Below are 24,168 nucleotides of genomic sequence, written 5' to 3'. Positions count from 1 at the left end.
TGTTAACATCGAGTATAGATTTAAATGATGGGAAGTCGTTTCTGAAAGTATTTGTGTGAAGTGTAGCCATGTATGGAAGTGAAACATGGACGATAAATAGTTTGGACAAGAAGAGAATAGAAGCTTTAGAAATGTGGTGCTACAGAAGAATGCTGAAGATAAGGTGGGTAGATCACATAATTAATGACGAGGTATTGAATAGGATTGGGGAGAAGAGGAGTTTGTGGCACAACTTGACAAGAAGAAGGGACCGGTTGGTAGGACATGTTCTGAGGCATCAAGGGATCACAAATTTAGCATTGGAGGGCAGCGTGGAGCGTAAAAATCGTAGATGGCGACCAAGAGATGAATACACTAAGCAGATTCAGAAGGATGTAGGTTGCAATAAGTACTGGGAGATGAAGAGACTTGCACAGGATAGAATAGCATGGAGAGCTGCATCAAACCAGTCTCAGACTGAAGACCACAGCAACAACAGCTCGGGGCCCTGTGCACGCTACGGCACATATTCACTTAGTGTAGTGAATCCCCTGAGGACATAAATAGCCATACATACATTCCAGTTTGTGACTTAATGGCCAATTTGTTGGAAGTGCGTACATAAATTGATGTAACCATGAACATGGATGTATGTCATTATTAGAATTGCGAAAGATCTTAAATTTCCGAACAGTTAAAAAGTGTTTATAGTCAAAGTTTTCGCCTCGTGGCGACAAAGACCTACCACGTCTGTCCCAGTCCGAATGTTGATTATTGTCAAGTTCGCGCGCCTGGCGCTCTCTTGTTGCATCTCGTAAATGGAATAAATTATTTTCTTCAAAACCCCCTGCTATCGGTGATTCCAAATTTCTTCTACTGTCTTTTCCTACGATTTCGCTTTCAATTTGTTTAACTTGCTTTCGTAACGCCTTAAATTCTCTTTTAACACGTTCATTAAATTTTCCTTGATTTTCAACATGTTAATTTATATTCTGGTACTCTTCTGTTTCTGCAAATGGCAATGGAGCTGTATCATCTGAATCTCTGTCCCCATTTACACTAAGATTTGTCAATTTATCTGAAATCTCCTCAACTATTTGTTCTTTCTGTTTATTTACGTCTTCCGTAAGTGTCGCGACTCGGGTTTCAGTATTGACACATTTAGTAGTTAACTGTTCATATTGTTGTGTTAGGTTATTTATTCTGTCATTTGGTACGGATTCCTTGATTCTTTCAAATATTTCTTCCTCATCGTGTGCACGTTGAAGATTTAACTCTGAAAATTTTTGTACTATCACGCAATCTCTTTCTTCCTGTTCTCTATCCTGTTCGTTTTGTCTAATTTCTATTGAAATTAATCTATTATTGTGAGCATTCAAAATCGGTTGTACTTCTTCTCTGATTTCTTTCTTTAATTCATCTTTCATGTTTTAAAAATATGTCCCTATTCGTGAATCTAACAGTGTTTCCATTGATTCCATCTCTGTTTTTAATTGAGATCCTAACTGTGATCCCAAACTTGATATTGCACTCATCAACTGCTCCATATTAACTGGTTCGAAATTCTTTTCGCCCCTAATATTTCCCGTAAAACTAACTTCCTTCGTCGTAGCTGTAAAGCTATATGTGTTCGATACTATTCCAGAATCTTATGTCGTTAATATCGTATTCTGTGAATTTTTTGATTGTGAAAAGTTTTAAACTAGTTCCGTACTATTTTCCCGGCTTATTAAATTGTTTTCTACTTCATTATTCATCATACTGTTCTCCTGTGTTGGCGAGGTCGCCATATTAAAATTTCGTTATTCTGACTATCCATCATTTTTGCCTTTTTCATCGATCGCGTAATCATTTACAAAACATACAAAACTCGTCACTATACGAAAATTGCACACAATGTAACACTTTATAACCAACAATACCATTCAAACGAAATGCTTCCCGACAGACACGATTAACGAACAATTAAAATCTTCATAATTGGACAAAATTGTCAAACACGTATACGAGGCATCAAAAATTAAATTCTGCAAAAATACCATTAGAAGATGACAAAACAACTACAAATGTTCAGTTACCAAATCTACACATGCAATATAGACTACAACTACTAAACTACAAATTACTATAACACTACTACTGACTGTTATTTTTACTGTCAAAAGAATTCCAAGGGACGATCCGAACAAGCGGTCGCCACGTGCATGGGGGCTTAATTAAAATGCAATAATTTTAGTAGCTGTGTGCCCTGTTACGAAGTCTCGTAACCGGTTGGCCCTGACTGGTTCAAATGGCTCTGAGCACTATGGGACTTAACATCTCTGGTCATCAGTCCCCTAGAACTTAGAACTACTTAAACCTAACGAACCAAAGGACATCACACACATCAATGCCCGAGGCAGGATTCGAACCTGCGACCGTAGCAGTCGCGCGGTTCCGAACTGAGCGCCTGAACCGCTAGACCACCGCGGCTGGCGCCCTGACTAGTATTAGTACTCAATCTGACTGCATAAAATAACAATAAAGAATGAAAGGAAATTTCCGTTATCACAATTGATTGATTAAGTCCCTTGCAACTATAAAATCTACGAAACAACAAAGCACAAGTGTAACTGTTCTGTGTGTGGAAGTGTGATTCAACGTACATGTATCTGGCACGGTTCTTCCTCAATACGACAAGATATTTTAAACACCATTTACAATGAACTAATTGAAAAACCAGAAATACTATAATTGCACATAGAAACCAGAATTACAAGTCTAATACATGAACACGAGCCAGATGCTTTGTTGACTGAACCTGTGACCAAGAGGTATTTTCATTAAGGAAATGTGAAATAATTTTTTTTACCTCCATATACACTCCTGGAAATGGAAAAAAGAACACATTGACACCGGTGTGTCAGACCCACCATACTTGCTCCGGACACTGCGAGAGGGCTGTACAAGCAATGATCACACGCACGGCACAGCGGACACACCAGGAACCGCGGTGTTGGCCGTCGAATGGCGCTAGCTGCGCAGCATTTGTGCACCGCCGCCGTCAGTGTCAGCCAGTTTGCCGTGGCATACGGAGCTCCATCGCAGTCTTTAACACTGGTAGCATGCCGCGACAGCGTGGACGTTAACCGTATGTGCAGTTGACGGACTTTGAGCGAGGGCTTATAGTGGGCATGCGGGAGGCCGGGTGGACGTACCGCCGAATTGCTCAACACGTGGGGCGTGAGGTCTCCACAGTACATCGATGTTGTCGCCAGTGGTCGGCGGAAGGTGCACGTGCCCGTCGACCTGGGACCGGACCGCAGCGACGCACGGATGCACGCCAAGACCATAGGATCCTACGCAGTGCCGTAGGGGACCACACCGCCACTTCCCAGCAAATTAGGGACACTGTTGCTCCTGGGGTATCGGCGAGGACCATTCGCAACCGTCTCCATGAAGCTGGGCTACGGTCCCGCACACCGTTAGGCCGTCTTCCGCTCATGCCCCAACATCGTGCAGCCCGCCTCCAGTGGTGTCGCGACAGGCGTGAATGGAGGGACGAATGGAGACGTGTCGTCTTCAGCGATGAGAGTCGCTTCTGCCTTGGTGCCAATGATGGTCGTATGCGTGTTTGGCGCCGTGCAGGTGAGCGCCACAATCAGGACTGCATACGACCGAGGCACACAGGGCCAACACCCGGCATCATGGTGTGGGGAGCGATCTCCTACACTGGCCGTACACCACTGGTGATCGTCGAGGGGACACTGAATAGTGCACGGTACATCCAAACCGTCATCGAACCCATCGTTCTACCATTCCTAGACCGGCAAGGGAACTTGCTGTTCCAACAGGACAATGCACGTCCGCATGTATCCCGTGCCACCCAACGTGCTCTAGAAGGTGTAAGTGAACTACCCTGGCCAGCAAGATCTCCGGATGTGTCCCCCATTGAGCATGTTTGGGACTGGATGAAGCGTCGTCTCACGCGGTCTGCACGTCCAGCACGAACGCTGGTCCAACTGAGGCGCCAGGTGGAAATGGCATGGCAAGCCGTTCCACAGGACTACATCCAGCATCTCTACGATCGTCTGCATGGGAGAATAGCAGCCTGCATTGCTGCGAAAGGTGGATATACACTGTACTAGTGCCGACATTATGCATGCTCTGTTGCCTGTGTCTATGTGCCTGTGGTTCTGTCAGTGTGATCATGTGATGTATCTGACCCCAGGAATGTGTCAATAAAGTTTCCCGTTCCTCGGACAATGAATTCACGGTGTTCTTATTTCAATTTCCAGGAGTGTATATTGACGAAAAATACACTGTGATCATTGCAACATCTTTCGTCTATACATTACACCAACCGAACAGCAACTACTCTCTCGCCCGACAGAACAACAACTGTACGCGACATGCTCTCACTAGTACTGCTCTCGACATCCTCTCAACAAGCACTGCCCACGGCAACCTCTGAACTGGCGGCGGAATAATAATCTTTGGCGCAATCTCTTGCGCTGTGACTCAGTGTAGCCACCTTTCAACACGGATGCGACCATCATGCTGCTGTAAACAGAACATGGACTCATCCGAAGAAATGGCGTTTTGCCATTCGTGCACCCAGGTTCGTCGTTGAGTACACCATCGCAGGCGTTCCCCTCTGTGTTGCAGCGTCAAGGGCAACTGCAGCCATGGTCTCCAAGCTGATAGTCCATGCTGCTGCAAACGTCGTCGAACTCTTCGTGCAGGTGGTTGTTGTCTTGCAAACGTCCCCATCTGTTGACTCAGGGATCGAGACGTGGCTGCACGATCCTTTACAGCCCTGCGGATAAGATGCCTGTCATCTCGACTGCTAGTGATACGAGGCTGTTGGTATCCAGCACGGTGTTCCGTATTACCCTCCTGAACCCGCCGATTCCATATTCTGTTAACAGTCTTTGGATCTCGACCAACGCGAGCAGCAATGTCGCGATACGATAAACCGCAGTCGTGATAGGCTACAATCCGACGTTTATCAAAGTCGGAAACGTGATGGTACGCGTTTCTCCTCCTTACACGAGGCATCACAACAACGTTTCTCCAGGCAACGCCAGTCAACTGCTGTTTGTGTATGAGAAATCGGTTGTAAACATGTCAGCACGTTGTGGGTGTCGCCACCGGCGCCAACCCTCTGTGAATGCTCTGAAACGCTAATCATTTGCATATCACAGCATCTTCTTCCTGTCGGTTAAATTTCGCGTCTGTAGCACGTCAACTTCGTGGTTCAAAAACGGTTCAAATGGCTCTGAGCATTATGGGACTTAACATCTATGGTCATCAGTCCCCTAGAACTTAGAACTACTTAAACCTAACTAATCTAAGGACATCACACAACACCCAGTCATCACGAGGCAAAGAAAATCCCTGACCCCGCCGGGAATCGACCCCGGGAACCCGGGCGCAGGAAGCGAGAACGCTACCGCACGACCACGAGCTGCAGACTAGCTTCGTGGTGTAGCAATATTAATGGCCAGTAGTGTAGTTACTGATGGCTATCTTTCGGTAGCGGTAGCTACATATGGTGACTCCCCGGAACTGCAAGTGCCTGTCGTTCAGAGAAGATATATCGTTACACTCACTATGTAAGACCTCCGCTCCTAAAGTCGATGTTTTTATTACATTGTGGTCAGCCTCATACAGTTAGTTGTTCACCCAACCGAAAGTCCGAACTGTCACAGCCCTGTAAAATGTTTCATTCTCTTCTGGATGCGAAAGTAATTGCCGAATTCACAACTGTTGTGTCTTCCTAACCGCCGTCTGCTTCACGTCTGCTGTGCAGCGATCTACCTTAATTTAAGTATTAACTGTATTTTTCTTACTTGTCACTCCTTCTTCCGTATGTTTTTGCTTTTAGGAAGCTTTAATTGTCGTGTGCTAGTAATAGTGTTCCATAGATTTCGTGTTTGTTTTGAATACAGTCAGAGTCCCTTTAGTCAACCATAGTGCCAGTAGTGCCAGTGTTTGTTTTCAATACAGACCAGAGACAGGTAGTGCTATTTTCATTGTTTTCTACAAGAAGTTGCTAGCAATCACAGTTCAGTTAATAATCAGCCGCCTTTAGTGAATTAGCAGTCTAGTTAAAAGTTGATTAACTCTCTTCAGTAAATTGATTCCTTAGGATGGATAGGATGTGTGACTGCTGTGTACGGACGCAGGAGGAGCTGGCCACTGTTCGCGAACAGCTGAGCGTGTTGATGGCCGCGGTCAACCGTCTTCAGGCTGCTGCCTCGGATTGTAGCGGCTGTGGGGAGTCTGGTGAATCGCATGGTACACCCCAGGTGTTACATGCTTCACCCACTGTCCCTGCTGTCGAGACATCTTCGCGGGTACCGGGCGCGGTTGGGCCACCTTCTCCCCAAGGGGAGTGGCGAGTTCAGCGGCGTTCGCGGCGCACGAGGCGGAGGGTAAATGTGGAGGCTGGCCGTGTGGCATCGCCCGCTCTGCCTGTGAGTGGACATGTGACTGCTCCTTCAGCAAGGTCCGAGCAGGCACACGGGGGGAGGGGTTTATTAGTTATTGGGAGCTCCAACGTTAGGCGGGTGATGGAGCCCCTTAGGGAAATAGCGGAAAGGTCGGGGAAGAAGGCCAGTGTTCTTTCTGTCTGCTTGCCGGGTGGTCTCATCCGAGATGTGGAGGAGGTCCTACCGGCGGCGATAGAGAGCACTGGGTGCACCCGACTGCAAATTGTTGCTCATGTCGGCACCAATGACTCCTGCCGTCTGGATTTAGAGGTCATCCTCAGTTCGTACAGGCGGCTGGCGGAATTGGTGAAGGCGGAAAGCCTCGCTCGCGGGCTGGAATCAGAGCTAACTTTTTGTAGTATCGTTCCCAGAACCGATCGCGGTCCTCTGGTTTGGAGCCGAGTGGAAGGCTTAAACCAGAGGCTCAGACGATTCTGCGGAGATCTGGGGTGCAAATTTCTCGACCTCCGCTATCGGGTGGAGAAATGTAGGGTCCCCCTGAATAGGTCAGGCGTGCACTACACGCCGGAAGCGGCTACAAGGGCAGCGGAGTACGAGTACGTGTGGAGTGCACATGGGGGTTGTTTAGGTTAGAGAATTCCCTCCCTAGGCCCGACAAGACGCCTTCTGAGACGGGGCAAGCTAGGAGTAGGCAAAATGCAACAGGGAATAACAATATTAATGTGCTAATAGTAAACTGCAGGAGCGTCTATAGAAAGGTCTCAGAACTGCTCTCATTAATAAACGGTCACAACGCCCATATAGTACTAGGGACAGAAAGTTGGCTGAAACCAGACGTAAACAGTAATGAAATCCTAAACTCAGATTGGAATGTATACCGCAGAGACAGGCTGGACAGTGAAGAGGGAGGCGTGTTTATAGCGATAAGAAGTGCAATAGTATCGAAGGAAATTGACGGAGATTCGAAATGTGAAATGATTTGGGTGAAGGTCACGGTTAAAGCAGGCTCAGACATGGTAATTGGATGTCTCTATAGGCCCCCTGGCTCAGCAGCTGTTGTGGCTGAGCACCTGAAGGATAATTTGGAAAATATTTCGAGTAGATTTCCCCACCATGTTATAGTTCTGGGAGGAGATTTTAATTTGCCAGATATAGACTGGGAGACTCAAACGTTCATAACGGGTGGCAGGGACAAAGAATCCAGTGAAATTTTTTTAAGTGCTTTATCTGAAAACTACCTTGAGCAGTTAAACAGAGAACCGACTCGTGGCGATAACATATTAGACCTCCTGGTGACAAACAGACCCGAACTATTTGGAACAGTTAACGCAGAACAGGGAATCAGCGATCATAAAGCGGTTACGGCATCGATGATTTCAGCCGTAAATAGAAATATTAAAAAAGTTAGGAAGATTTTTCTGTTTAGCAAAAGTGACAAAAAGCAGATTACAGAGTACTTGACGGCTCAACACAAAAGTTTTGTCTCAAGTACAGATAGTGTTGAGGATCAGTGGACAAAGTTCAAAACCATCGTACAATATGCGTTAGGTGAGTATGTGCCAAGCAAGATCGTAAGAGATGGAAAAGAGCCACCGTGGTACAACAACCGAGTTAGAAAGTTGCTGCGGAAGCAAAGGGAACTTCACAGCAAACATAAACATAGCCAAAGCCTTGCAGTCAAACAAAAATTACGCGAAGCGAAATTTAGTGTGAGGAGGGCTATGCGAGAGGCGTTCAATGAATTCGAAAGTAAAGTTCTATGTACTGACTTGGCAGAAAATCCTAAGAAATTCTGGTCTTATGTCAAAGCGGTAGGTGGATCAAAACAAAATGTCCAGACACTCTGTGACCAAAATAGTACTGAAACAGAGGATGACAGACTAAAGGCCGAAATACTAAATGTCGTTTTCCAAAGTTGTTTCACAGAGGAAGACTGCACTGTAGTTCCTTCTCTAGATTGTCGCACAGATGACAAAATGGTAGATATCGAAATAGACGACAGAGGGATAGAGAAACAATTAAAATCGCTCAAAAGAGGAAAGGGATACCAGTTCGATTGTACACAGAGTACGCGAAGGAACTTGCCCCCCTTGTTGCAGCGGTGTACCGTAGGTCTCTAGAAGAGCGTAGCGTTCCAAAGGATTGGAAAAGGGCACAGGTCATCCCCGTTTTCAAGAAGGGACGTCGAACAGATGTGCAGAACTATAGACCTATATCTCTAACGTCGATCAGTTGTAGAATTTTGGAACACGTATTATGATCGAGTATAATGACTTTTCTGGAGACTAGAAATCTACTCTGTAGGAATCAGCATGGGTTTCGAAAAAGACGATCGTGTAAAACCCAGCTCGCGCTATTCGTCCACGAGACTCAGAGGGCCATAGACACGGGTTCACAGGTAGACGCCGTGTTTCTTGACTTCCGCAAGGCGTTCGATACAGTTCCCCACAGTCGTTTAATGAACAAAGTAAGAGCATATGGACTATCAGACCAATTGTGTGATTGGATTGAGGAGTTCCTAGGTAACAGAACGCAGCATGTCATTCTCAATGGAGAGAAGTCTTCCGAAGTAAGGGTGATTTCAGGTGTGCCGTAGGGGAGTGTCATAGGACCGTTGCTATTCACAATATACGTAAATGACCTGGTGGATGACAACGGAAGTTCACTGAGGCTTTTTGCAGATGATGCTGTGGTGTATCGAAAGGTTTTAACAATGGAAAATTGTACTGAAATGCAGGAGGATCTGCAGCGAGTTGACGCATGGTGCAGGGAATGGAAATTGAATCTCAATGTAGACAAGTGTAATGTGCTGCGAATACATAGAAAGATAGATCCCTTATCATTTACCTACAAAATAGCAGGTCGGCAAATGGAAGCAGTTAATTCCATAAATTATCTGGAAGTACGCATTAGGAGTGATTTAAAATGGAATGATCATATACAGTTGATCGTCGGTAAAGCAGATGCCAGACTGAGATTCATTGGAAGAATCCTAAGGAAATACAATCCGAAAACAAAGGAAGTCGGTTACAGTACGATTATTCGCCCACTGCTTGAATACTGCTCAGCAGTGTGGGATCCGTACCAGATAGGGTTGATAGAAGAGATAGAGAAGATCCAACGGAGAGCAGCGCGCTTCGTTACAGGGTCATTTAGTAATCGCGAAAGCGTTACGGAGATGATAGGTAAACTCCAGTGGAAGACTCTGCAGGAGAGATGCTCAGTAGCTCGGTACGGGATTTTGTTAAAGTTTCGAGAACATACCTTCTCCGAAGAGTCAAGCAGTATATTGCTCCCTACTACGTATATCTCGCGAAGAGACCATGAGAATAAAATCAGAGAGATTAGAGTCCACACAGAAGCATACCGACAACCCTTCTTTCCGCGAACAATACGAGACTGGAATAGAAGGGAGAACCGATAGAGGTACTCAGGGTACCCTCCGCCACACACCGTCAGGTGGCTTGCGGAGTATGGATGTAGATGTAGATATCCATATTGCCAAAGATCCCTTTTTCAACAGGTTTAATAGATAAACGTCGTTACACGACTTACCTTAAAAACTTTCTATACGAGCTACATAAGCTGAGAAACCCCCAAAGCTGCTTCTAACAACGAGGAGCTGGAAAATCCTTCACAGTTTGTACTTTCGTGTCCTCTGGATTGATTCCTTGTGCACTGTTGACACAGTCCAAATATTTAATTTCATAATTACCAAATTCTGACTTTTAACAGTTGCACCCACTTTTTCAATTGTCTTGTCATGTTTCCTTCAAGCTGACGTTGCAATTAAAATATCATTTGCATACATGGTCACCTTTTTAATTAATTGTTCACTTACAACCTTGACAAATGACCATAGAAAAACCGAGGTAGAAATGTTCAAACCAAACAGAATTACGTAGTATGGTTGCTTCTTCCTCCTTACAAAAGTGCTGCGAACTATAGGAATCCTTGTGCACTTGCACTTGCCAGCATCCTGATTCCTGATCTCAAGTTGATATCACTGAGAACTTTCTCGTCGTCTAACTTCTGTAGTAATTCTTCAAAGTTTTTTGGTCTATCCCACAGTAGAATTATTATATTGTTTACCGGGCGTGTATTCACGACGATTCTGACGTCTCCATTATGCTTTTCCGCCACAAATAACGTGTTATTGAACTGCCTGGTTGACTGTTCCTATCTCCCATTCTTGGCATGTTCTGAATTTCCTTTACTACTGCTTCACATTTTGATTGAGAAGTTTGGTGCTGCCATGCAAATGATAGTTCGTGTTCGCTTCATTCAGCTGTCCTTTTCACTCCTGGTTAGGTCAAGAAGACCTGATTATGCTTTCTCAGAATTTCTATCAGAATCATCATTTTTTCCCACTTCTGCTGCTCTAGTGGTGACGTTAATTTGTGCACAACTAACATTTCGCGGTCTTCTGTGTCGGACTTGCCTTCTAATCTCAATTGTTCCTTGCACAGAGCTGCCGAGTCTTTGCGGTGTTCTGTGGCGCTAATTTCAGTCGGGATGAATAATATATTTTACTCGATGCTGTTACCTCCACAACATTTATTCTCCTTTTACAATCAATAAAGGCTTCCATTTCTTCCTTATGAACAACTACACAACCTCGTTGATTATTCAGACGCTGCTGCTACGGTCGCAGGTTCGAATCCTGCCTCAGGAATGGATGTGTGTGATGTCCTTAGGTCAGTTAGGTTTAAGTAGTTCTAAGTATAGGGGACTGATGACCTCAGATTTTAAGTCCCATAGTGCTTAGAGCCATTTGAACCATTTTTAAATATTCAGAAGTGCTTTCTGCTCTCTCAATTACTCAATACCTGATATTATGGGCAGTCTTTGCTCAGGCAACAATAGCGCCGACACATCATATTCTTCTCCGTTCAGTGTCATTGTAGCTAAGATTTGTTTTTGAATTATCTTGCCTTTAGCACTCACAATACCCGTAAGGCTTTGTATCATACTTCTCTGCTGTAGCCACTTTGTACACAACTTCATTGACACAGCGTGTACCTGGCCACCCTGAGTCTACCAAAACTTCTATCCTAATTCCAAAAATATCTTCAAAATATTACCGTCTTCCTCAACATTTTCTCGCGTCGAACAGTCGAGCCATCTATTTTGTACACTGCTGTAACTGTTGGTAGTGGGTAACCGGCTCCTGACCAGACCGCATAAGCAAATTGATCTAATTTTCCTCGGTGCGACCACGTCACGGCATGCCAACAAGGCCGTTGTTTACATTACGTTTCCTGTCAGTTTTCCTGTATTGTTGTACGCTGTGTATCGGAATGACTGTTTTTCTGTCATGTTCTCGATTCCGTCACTGGCTTTTATATCCTCTATCATTAAGCAATCATATACAGGCATTCTTCTTGCTGTTTTCTGACATCTCTCAATCATATTCTGAATCCAGTTTTCCTATGCTGACTTTCTTGCTTCCACATCGTCGTTGGGGATCGCCTGCAACTCTTCGCGAACTCGAACTAGCAAATTACACAGGTTCCCCTGGTAGTAATCTTGGAAAAATTTCTTTAGAGTTTGTTTGCGTCCTCTACTGAATCTTCTCCCTTCAAGAACTCATTTTCAAAATCAAGATACATCCCGCATTGCTGTCCAGTTTTCACCCCATAAAAATGACCACTGTCCTCCATTCTCAATGCAACGAAGCAAATTTTCCATTGTTGGTCCCGTAGTTCAAGTAGGACACCCTACAATTGATCTAAGAAAACCACTGGTTGCCATCGTTCGTTTGGATCAGATATCCTAAAATTTCCAGTACGAATTCTTCGTTTTGTATTCCTGTTATGTTTCTTCCTGTTACGTCTCCATATCGTAATAGTAATTTCACTTTGTTCTTCATTTTTTGCCCAACCCATGCTCAACATTTCCAACAAATGATGGTGTCTTGTTTACTTCTTCATAAACCTCATCCATACTGCGCACGCACTTGTTTTGCTCCGACACTACGTCAGTGATGTAATATTCGAATGTTTTGTAACTGTCTGACACTCTATACTTTGAGTCAATGGCGTTGCCTCGTTGAATACACCGGTTCTCGTCAGACCACCGAAGTAAAGCAACGTTGGGCAAGGCTAGTATTTGGACAGATAATTCCAGGGTATTCTACGTGCTGTTGGCTACTTTGCCTTCACGACGAAGGGGTGGGGAGCTAAGTACAAGATGTCTTTCATCTTTTCCCTTATGTAACTGTTGATATGGAATGTCTTCTTCTTCGTCATTTTCTCCCAGCAGTAAGTACAACAACAAATTGCCATCACTAGTTTGAGAAACAAGAGTCCACTTGGACGAACTGTTCGCGACTGAGCAGCAGGCTACTAACACGGGGCGTCGTTAGGCAGCACGTTCGGCGCCAGCATGCTCAAATAAAATATTCTAATATGATTGGGTAGTCTTTCGGGTATGGACCAAAGAACACACTACACGGAAACCGCTGCATACATATTATGTACATTGAAGGTGGAAGGGGGAGAAAGGACAGGGAAAGGATGACGATGTCAGCTGCGTCAGGACTTCATGCAAAATCAGCAGCGACTAGTGAAAATATGTGCAGGACTAGGGGTCGAACCCGGGATCTCCTGCCTACAAGTCATCTTCGTTAACCACTGCGCCATCCTGATATAGTGTTCATCCCAATTGGGTAGACTATATCGGGACGCCTCCTGGCCGACTCACATTCCCATCTAGCGTCACCTGTCGACAAACCTCATCCATATCGCCCGTGGTCCCTAGTTTGAGATTCGCGTAGGAGGTCTGACGTAATTGTGTATTTGCATTGTAGCTGGTGGATTCAGTGCCCACATCATCCAACACGAACATGACACCGTACTAAACACAGCAATTACAGTATCCTATACTTATCACATACCGTTAAACACACAACACTCGCAACAAGCGGAAGGAAAGATGGCATTTAGCACGAAGGACAGACAAATCTTTCCAATTTGGCGGCTGAACCTGTTATCAGGGGTGTCCCAGCCAACAATACTTTTTATCCACTTTTTTGACATTCATGAATCTTATCATCTAGTTTTTTTTTCAAAGGCATACCCGTGCCTTGCAAGTTTCTCGCTGAGCTCGTTGTGTACTTTTCCGAGTTCGGTAACGATCTACTCAAAACGATGTGGACATGCTTTGACCTATCGATCCAACTGAGCTGTGAGTGTATCTTTCTGCTTATTACACTTACCTCCCGCATTCTTCATAGCGTCATCCAGCTGTTTGTCTTCATCAATTTTTGAAGTGAAATCGCCCCTCGGCTACTTACTATTTTGTTTATACTCCCCGGTGAGCTTCTCCTTCAGCTCCCCACTATTTTAGTCAATCGTTGTGGTAAGCTGCTTACTGATTTCTCTTTCTATCGCCTTCTGCAAATTTTTGATCCAGTACCTGCACCAAAATTGGAAAAAAATATGCCGCAGACCTATACCTTTTACGTCTGGATGTGTCTAGGACTGGTAACGATTCAGCACTCGCACTATTATGTTTACCAACAACTACAATCCCGCGTACCAGAATCTCCCGACATATCTCTGCTGTGTGTTTGAGTTTTTATTTCTATTGACTTATAAGGGGCCATCAAATAAGAGAGAAACACATGGAGAAAAAGTAGGTAAACTGTTTGTTGCTTCAAAAGTAATGGCCATAACTGTTAGTACATTTATCACACTGTGAGAAAAGACCGTCAGTGCTATCATGCAAAAATGTTGGCGGTCGCGAACGGAACCATGATTGTGCCCGGGCGTGCACCTCTTCGTCCGAAGCAAGTGACAGCCGCGACTGTGTTTCTTCAGGGCTCCGTGGAAACGCGTGGGGAGAGATCGGGTCTGTACGGAGGATGTGTAAGGGCTTCTCAGTGAAACTTCTGCAGCGTAATCGAAACAACCTCGGCAACATGTGGTCCGGCCCGTCCAGCTGGTGTATCACACGGGAAATGTTCCTCATCGTGATTTGTGACGGCAGCCATCTAAGGTGGCAGTTGAAGGCTGCATCTGTCGTGCATGCAGCACAATTTTGTTTATGAATGGATGCGCCTAAAATTGCTAGGTTAACTCTTTCAGAAAGCGTATTGCCTTTCTTGCCCAGTCGGCCGTTGTGACCGAGAGGTTCTAGACGCTTCAGCCCGGAATCGCGCAGCTGCTGCGGTCGCAGGTTCGAATCCTGTCTCGGGCATGCATGTGTGTGATGACCTTAGGTTAGTTAGGTTTAAGTAGTTCTAAGCCTAGGGGACTGATGACCTCAGATGTTATATCAAATGGTTCAAATGGCTCTGAGCACTATGGGACTCAACTGCTAGAACTTAGAACTAGTTAAACCTAACTAACCTAAGGACACCACACACATCCATGCCCGAGGCAGGATTCGAACCTGCGACCGTAGCGCTCTCGCGGTTCCAGACTGCAGCGCCAGAACCGCGCGGCCACTTCGGCCGGCTCAGATGTTACATCCCATATTGCTTAGAGCCATTTGAACCATTTCTCTTGCCCATATGTACGCATGTTACCCACGTCGTTCTCTCTGTAATGAACATAAATTAAAATTACAATACTCGTGAACGTGATACAAGGCAAAAAGATATGGCTACGTTCAGTCAGTAAATACACTATCTATAGTGCGATACGAATTTATAATAGTCTTTCACGTAACATAAAAAATTATTCCACTTCCTCAATTTTTAGCAAAACCTTAAGGCCGTTTTTAATATATCATTACTTTTATCCAGTAGCAGAATTTTTAGAATATGTGAAGACTACACTGAAAGAAGGAATTAACTCCATTTTACAGATTTTTCAGGAGAGCAATTTTAAAGTTTAAAATGTTACAGTTTCACTGATTATTGAAATATGCTTTTGAAATTTGTACAGTATATTCAACGACCTTTTCTTTAGGATTCCTTAAAAGTGGAATAAAATATTATTAAAAATTGGGTGCTGAATGTCTTTTTATCTGAATGTCTATATTTTAATTTCTTTGTATAATGTACTAATTAGATTGTAAAAGTCAGAATGCAATGTGATATTGGGATGAGATTTCGCTATAAAACATTCTTGAAACTCCACTGACAAAGATGTATGCATCTTTGAGTCTAGTAATTATTGTACAGGATGTTCATGACTAATCACGTTTTAGGAACAATACTGTTTACCAATATTCTGTTTTTATTTTCATTGAACTCGTGTAAATTATAATGATTAATAAGTCCAAGTCTCAACTTTCGTGTCTTTAAATCACCTAGTATACAACTACAAACAATTATTCAATAAATGGTTACAACACATATAGTAAAAATATAGTTTGTAGGACATAATTTATGGTATCAGCATAAATCACACTTTTTATAACCCACAGTCTTCATTTCTCACTTTTTAATTATTACAATCAAATAACACAAAACGCCTTTGTAAATACACTTCCGGAAAGGAATATTTGTACAGTACTCTTGGACCACTGAGTCACTGAGGACCTTCAGTTCTTGTACATCACGATACTTTTCCTTGGTGATAAGTAGCAGTCCTGAAATGTGGGACATGCGACCTCATATTAGTATGGTATCTCAATAGCTTTGTTATAATAAAGCAGGACCTACGTTTTCGCACACTGAAGTGACCAGTTTCATTTAATTACTGTGACTAAAGACTTTACCAGCCTACCTTCGTAACAGGATGAAGAGAACAAAAACTCTCCTTGTGCACGTTCTGGTTCCGCATCCATTCGTCCAGCAGGAGCAGTAACAACTGATGTGATCAAATATCCGTTGTAAGTGCCACGTTGTATGATAAGCCTTGGATGGTGACGTTATATCTTCATCTCCTTAATAATTCGCGATGGGAATGGACATTTTGGTCGGTATCTTGGTTGCAAGAAATCAGCCCAGTCACGTATCATTGAGCTATCAACTTCAAAAACCTGAAAAGGACTGGGTTTCGCACACGCATCCTTAATTACGTCTGTCCAGTCCTTTGGTAGCTCAGCTTTTGTTTTACGTCTGATGAGGCCCATGTCTTTGTCACTTTCCATGTATGAATGCCCTCTTACTCGGAATGTCACTTGAATTGATTCAAATTGGTTTGCGTGATGGACAAGACAATGGATGAACCTGAAAAGGGTGTAGTTTTTGTTCTGACCACCACATGAGTCACAGATGATTTCCAAATTTTTAACTTCAGAATCCAGAAACGAAGTAACATAATGATGCAGGAAAGAAACTACTTCATTTGAATCTTTCTTCCCTATAGCTTCAGGATAAACATAAAACACTGCATTACTGTCTGAGAGTCGATGTATGTTAAATAGATGTAGAGAAATCTGTCGCTTATATTAGACAATGTTGGTCCTGATGTTTGGACATGGAAGATTTCGTTGGAAATCCACACATATTGATTGTGTGTTTGTAAACTCTCTGCTTCTCTGTCGAGATTGTCTTTTACGCTGATAGAATATATCATCTTTACGGCGGTGCAGTTCATCTTCAGTCTTCTCTTTCTTAATATTACTTTGAACGTCTGATATTTCCTTTTCCTCTTTTGTCTGTGTGAGTCGTGCCTATAGGGCTTTGGAAGTTACAGAAAACTGATCACAAGTACTGCATGTATTACTTCGATTTTATATTAAATATTTTACGATGAATTTCATGTGATACCGAACAAGTAGAATGTGTCTCTTGAAACATCTTGAACATCATCTTAACTGTGAGTTCTTCAGGCAAATACAGTTTTTACGTTTTATTTATGCTGTAATGACTGGACCGTCCTTTAAATGACTTGATGTGAGCGCAGATGTTTTGTTCTGTTTCTGCTGAAAGTTTATGAACTTGGTTTACGTGTTTCCCTTGTTTATCAACTGTCGCCGTGTCTTCATTTTTAAGGGATTGCTGATAGTTTCTAATCTTTTCTTTTAAGCACCATGCAGCGATATAAACACCTTTTGACAAACAGACAATTCTGTCCCAATATTCTCTCATTATTCTAATCTTATAAGGAAATGTATAATCAAGCAAAGTAGCTACTGTCTCGTCTCTGAGAGGCCTTCGTCGTTGTACATGGTCAACAGAAATCAGTCCTGTCAGGTGACAACTTTGCTCATTCTAGTCCTTCAGCAAATTGAAATCAGATATTAATGTAGACTTCTCTGCATCAGTTACCAAATCAATACAATTCTTCTTGCAGTTACAGTGCTCTCCAATTTCATGTCACTCTGTTCTTAGCTTTTTAGACACTTCAGATTGTCTACCATAGCTCTGTCTTTTTCTAGACTTGCCACTGCAAGTTGACTCTGGATATTACATCACCAGTTGAAACACCGATCTCAGTTGGATATTACATGAAATGCAATTCTATCTACCGCATCACAAAGCGCTGAAGCGATTGTCAAGGCTGCTCTGTGTTAGCACAAATCATGGCACGAAATTCAGTTCCCCCACAGCACAAAACAAACAGTTAACGTCAAATTTGCTCTATATTAGCTTCTACAATACATAAGGAAGATCAACAGTGACATTGCATTTAACAATGTCAACAATGACACCTTCATAAAAGCAGACGAAGAAAATCAATACAGCTCAGAAATCCTCACCTGCTGGATTTCACCCTTTCCGTCCGTGCATTTGACGGACTTGACCTGTTTTCTCCGTGTATGCCATATTTTAATCCGTTGCTATACCCATCACATTCATTTAAGTTCACCCACCTGATAGTATACCTGATGACCTTCATAATGATACCACTTTCTGGAGATTTGGACTTAACCCCTTCTTTCTGTGTAGTCTTCATGTGGAATACAAGAAACATGAAACAAAGTGCGCAATCGTCTACTTCAAGTAGCCCTTATAGTCTTGAAGATGAAACAAAAAATAATTTATCAACTGGTTTTTCGTGTGTGTGTGTGTGTGTGTGTGTGTGTGTGTGTGTGTGTGTGTGTGCGATCGCGCATGTGCGTGTTTGTGCACACAATACAGATTATTTATAAAGGAAAAATGTATCCTACAATCTGGAAAAGATTTTTGGATGAATAAATAAATACTGGCTTGCATTCAGGGAGTTACGTAGACAACAATCTTGCAGTTCGTTGGGGCAACGTTCCTTGGCACTTTCAGACAATCAAAGAAACTCACTCCTGAATAGAGAGCGCTTTTATTTACACACAAAATCGAATATTACAGAACGTGCTTATGTGAAGTTGATAAGAAAGACCCAGAATGTTTTAGAAAAAATAAATCTGAAAAAAGTGCTGAAAAATGTACTCGGAAAGCAGGAAGCAAATCTGCAACACCTCAAACCTCAGCCCGTATCTCTATCGATTCCTCTACTTTTTTAACTAATATTTTCTATTGTACTAAAATATAATGAACTACAACGCTGTATAATTTTTATGCAAACTTAAACACTACAAATACGTCCTTCAAATTATATTAAGCAAAGAATTAATTAAAAAATTAAATAAGGAAACGAAGTGTAAATTTCTATCCAGAAGAAAGCAATTTTTTGAAGCAACATACATTTATTTTATGTTCTTCCTGCAGAACATTTTCTTTGTGGTACGTATTGTTTTAGCGGCATTTATATGGATGATACTACAGAATATCTAGCACAGAACAACTGCTACAGAATATCTGTTATCTTAAAATAAGAATTGCTCATGTTTTCAACAAACTGAACATACGACATTTTGTGTTGATCATACAAATTATTATTTGTTTCAATCTGTTGTAGAGTCATTTTTCCAAGTTTCTGTTAATCAAACTTTACATATAATAAAATTAGATGTGAAGTGCAATACATGTCATTTTCTGCGCTTTCACTGCAAAAAATCCATAATTACACCAAAGAATACTTATCACTGGAAAAATCCACAATTACGCTAAAGAATACTTTGTCTCTTTATATGTGTAGTCTCAAACATTCAGCATTTTAGTCTGTTTGTTTTGTATTTGTACATGATTGTCGCAACTGTCTTGTTCCATCAGGTGATTGATTTCTGGTTTGAAAGTGAACTCTTCATCAACATTTTCAGTTTGTAACCTGTCTCTGGAGTCACTCGCAGATACCTGTGCACTGATGGTCCATCTCTATCTCTCTATCTATTTAATGAGATTGAGGACTTCATTGGTGCAATGACAAAAAGTTACTAAATTCCTATGCATCAGTGCCTTTGAGTTTTACCGAGGAAAATAAATGAAATGACCGGAAACCTGGGCAAAAGCATTGTATTTAGTGCCAGGAAAAAATTTACTATCTGGTCGCAGAAAGTGGCAGATGATTCCAGCCAAATGACGGTAGCTAGAGTCTTTGTCTTTGACCTTATCATGTCGTCAATGATTTAACCATCGATATGTCGTTAACTGATGTTTAATTATGACAGATAATTACAGAACAATGCGTTTTTGATAAATTTTCAATGGGCCATTGCCTTTAAGCGGTATATGTAGCATGAAAGTTATTATGCTAATCATCAAAAATCCGAAAAATCTTTAACCACCAATATGTTGTTTCCCGTCATTCCGTTATAACAAAACATACCAAAAGCAATGCGTCTCTAAGAGATCTTCAAAGTGATGATGCTTTGAAACAGCATGTACTGATAAAACGCAAGTTGTAATGTAAAAAGCAGCGAATACAGCTCCTAAATTACTATTGTGCTATACAACTGCGAACTTGCATCGCATTGGCAACGTTCCTTTCTGTGAAGCAAAAATCTAATGTGGCTGACTCTACCTTTCACGTTTGATTACAGTCCAGAACGTGAAATTCCAAAAAACTCTTTCAGCTACTCGTCCACATCCGCTTCAACGTCAAGTGTGAGGAGAGCATTAGCAGAAATAAAGCGAATTCAAAAACGAGCGGAACGTCTCGCAATGGGTTCGTGTAAATGAACTGTCATTGCAAATTTGTATGAAACTTTGCACTGAATGAGTCAAAAGAGCCTTTGTTCCAAGACGTCAGGCAACATATTACTACCCCGCACTCCCATCTCATGAAATAATCAAGAACAGAAAGTCGGAGGAAGTAGAGCTCGCATGGAGGCTTGCAGTACAATCTTCCACTCACCATCCGTGAATGGAACAAAAAAGGTAGAAATAATAGTGACAGAAATAACCCATCCCTCTAAGGTGGCTTTTGGAGTTAAAGCACGTATAGACACACATAGCTCATAAGTTAATTGTTATTGGTTTTTACCTCTTAACCTAACACCAGTAAGATGACAATTTTCACCAGACGCTTTTCTTCCCTGACAGCGGCACAGTCCACTGCTGGTAGGAACCTGTCGAGGGACTAGAGGCCGGAGAGGACGGACATAGAGGGGAAGGTGTGGTTGTGGGGGGGGGGGGGGGCTGAGGAGGAGGGGTGGGAGAAAGAGGAAAAATGGGGGGTAGGGGGCACACCAAGAAGCAGGAGATGGGTGAGGTGGGAGACGAAGAGGGAAGAAAAGGCAGGAGGGAGTGCATAGACGCAGAAGGGGGCACACCAGACGAGTTTTGCTTCGCTTCATACATAAATTGTAGTCCCATGCTTGCTTCTGTCAGTATGTTCGGGATACTACTGTAGCGATTTTGAAGCGATTTTTACTTATGTGGTTTGTAGACTGATTCATGAGGAAGATTTGTGTGCAGAGTTTATAAATATTTAGTGCAAACTGGATTTGCTACGATGAGTTACAGTCAACCGCCACTTTGAAAACGATGCCAAAGCCATCTAGCGATGAATGGTAGAACTCACAGTGTTGCTGTTGCTGCATGATCAAGAGGGCCCGTTTCATATTTCACTGCTCCCTGCAGCGGCAGTTTTCTGGTATCTCTGGCACACCATTTTCGCTGTTGTGTGGCCAACTGCCATTTTACATTTTGGGGTTTCTACATCTTCTGCTGCATGTACATCTTCACAGACCAAGCCAACGTCGTCCAGTGCCGACGTGAAGAGGCATCTAATTATAAGGCTTGCACTAAGCCATCGGTCTACACGATCTATGCATATCGTCTTTTGCATATTTTATAAATTTAAGTCCCCACCACGTTTTTCTGCCTATATGAAAAGACTCACACCGTCATTACTCAGGCAAGCAAAGAAGGGCAGCGTCAAGACTCAGACAGAAGGTCTCAGTTGGATGTACAGAGAAGCCCGTATACCCCAAAGATTAAAAGGGAAAATGTTATCACCTGATACCTATGCCCATAATGGGCCATTGAGATTACGTCGGCACTGAATGTCAAATTGCAATTACCAATGCGTGAGGTCCCAGTATATGTTGTGTATATCTGTCCTTTTGGATATTTAGCGGATTTGTTGCCACAAGTGATGGGGGCGCTCACTCACAAGGGGGAGGGGGATGAAGAAAAAGAGAAAACCAGACACACTTGTGAAAATTGCACACATAATTCCTTGTGTAAGATGAAATAGTGTATTGATGTGTTTGATTTTTATGTGTATTTATGATGCCACTGTAACAAACGTCAGATGATACAGTAGACTCTTTTATATTTGTTTGGAAAATGTAGTTTCAGTGCGAGTTGTAAATGATGGGCTTCAAGGAGGAGAAATATGAGTTGTATTATTCGCCTGCGTTTTTTTATGAGGCTGTGTGTATAGTACAGTGCAGATTATGGAAAGCATTGCTCACAATTACATTTTGTTGTTCTATATTTTTTCGTGGAATATCTCTTATTTGTGTTGTTAGTTAAGGGACTTGTAGGCTACGCTTAGTTTCATCTGGCAGTGTACTCGATATGATGTTGATTTCGTTGTAAGTGTGTATAGGTTTAGGATTGTCATATCGTCACTTGGGAACATTGAAGTAATGCGACAATGAATGTGTTTTGTGTAATGCCATCTCAAGTGATTCAGACTGCTTCAGGGGCATCCAAGGTACAACTATTTTTAGGAGGGACAGACGCAGAAAGGTGCTCACGGAACATCTGGGCACAATGACATTATTTTCAGAAAGTACAAGTATATTCCATGTACCAACCAGTAGTGATTATTACTAGCTATTATGAGCAGGATCGACTTAATGGTATGGAATGACCTGAACTGCAATGCAGAAGCATTTTACTAAGTGGCGTGACTTGTGATATCTCGGCACCAGCTTTTCATTTTCCAGCTACCGTAACAAGAGCTACAATTGTAAACATAACATGCCATGTGTCGTACTGTTCTGACAAACTGCTGGATGTGCTCCCAGACCAAAACTTAATCTATCGTGATGGAATCTTAGAACCAAATCGCCTCGACTCTCTGGATGAATTAACAGAAACACAAAAAGGATGTACCAGTGCAGAACAAATGCTTCAGCATATGCAGCAACATTGTAGTGATCTTCACCACACAGTGGTGTATGTATTTCAGCGTCAGATGCAATCTTGGATTAACCGTTAACCGTTACCAAGGTGTTACTGACAAAGAATGCAACCAATGAACGTTGTGGTTCAGGCTGAATTAGTATACGCGAAACTTGATGGGATGTACACCTATGCAAAATACAGGGTGAGTCACTAACTATTGCCACCAATAATAACTCCGAAAGTATGATAGTAGCTGAAAAGTTTGTAGGACAAAAGTTGCCTGGGACAACAGGGGCCATAATATGACGTTGGTTTTCTGTTCGTAGGTGTGGTCGCTTCAGAGATGTGAAGATCAACTTTGTTTTCTTAAATAGGGTGTTATAGTTTGGTACTTACTTTCTGATAACGGCTATTGAGACGAATCCAGTGATGTGTAACAGTAAAGTCTGTGAAGGTCAGCGAAGGTTAAAAAGGTGGCATGAACGTCCATTTACAGAAGGTGCTCTAAGTGATGATCATTGGTACCAAGGCAGTGCTGCAATCTTATCGTGGATTGAGTGGTATTCCTTATCACATTGTAACTTATTGATGTACATGTTCTGACAATTCTGTCTTGTATATACTCAGGTGTATTTGGAACATCTTTATAAACAGTGTCTTCTACGAATCCCCACAATAAAAAATCCAGAGGCACCAAATCTGGCGAACGAGTTGGCATGACACATCTCCTCCGCGTCCAATCCAATGATCTGCGAATTGTCTCTGCAAATCATTTCTAACCATCAGCGAAAAATGTGGTGGACAACCATAGGGTTGATACCACATTCTGTTCCTTGTTCCTAAATGTATTTCTTCCAATAACAGACCTAATGATTCTTTCACTAATGTGGTGTAGTTCCTACCATTAAGATTTCGTTCGATGAAATATGAGCTTATAATTCTGTCCTCCAGAATCCCACACCATACATACACGAACCACGGTTTTTGGTGTGCAATGATTTTCAGTTGCCCAATAATCCATGTTATGCAAATTAACATTTCCATGGTTAATGAATGTAGCCTCATCAGTAAATAAAATCAAATTAATAAATGTGTCATCCCTCTGAATCTGAAGTTGAGCCCATCGGCAAAATTCAGTGCAATGCATACAATCTGTACCAGTTACTTCTTGGTGGAGACTGATATGGTAAGGATGGTATATAGGGTGATGTAGAACATGAACAACACTATTCTGGCTCATGTGAGATTCCCTTGCGATTTGACATGAACTAACACAAGGATCTCGAACCACAGTGGCAAGAGTAGCAATTTCTGTTTCCTCGTTAGTAACTTTCCTTTGCTGGATATGTTTCTGATGCATTAATGATCCAGTTGTTCTCAATTTATCACACACATATTTAAATGTATGACGTGTGGAGTGAGTATGTAGAGTATATCTTTCAGTGTATAAGT

The sequence above is a fragment of the Schistocerca serialis genome, chromosome 6, assembly GCF_023864345.2.
Source record: "Schistocerca serialis cubense isolate TAMUIC-IGC-003099 chromosome 6, iqSchSeri2.2, whole genome shotgun sequence".
NCBI lineage: Eukaryota > Metazoa > Arthropoda > Insecta > Orthoptera > Acrididae > Schistocerca > Schistocerca serialis.
The sequence above is the reverse complement of the archived record's forward strand: the minus strand, read 5'-3'. Positions refer to the sequence as shown.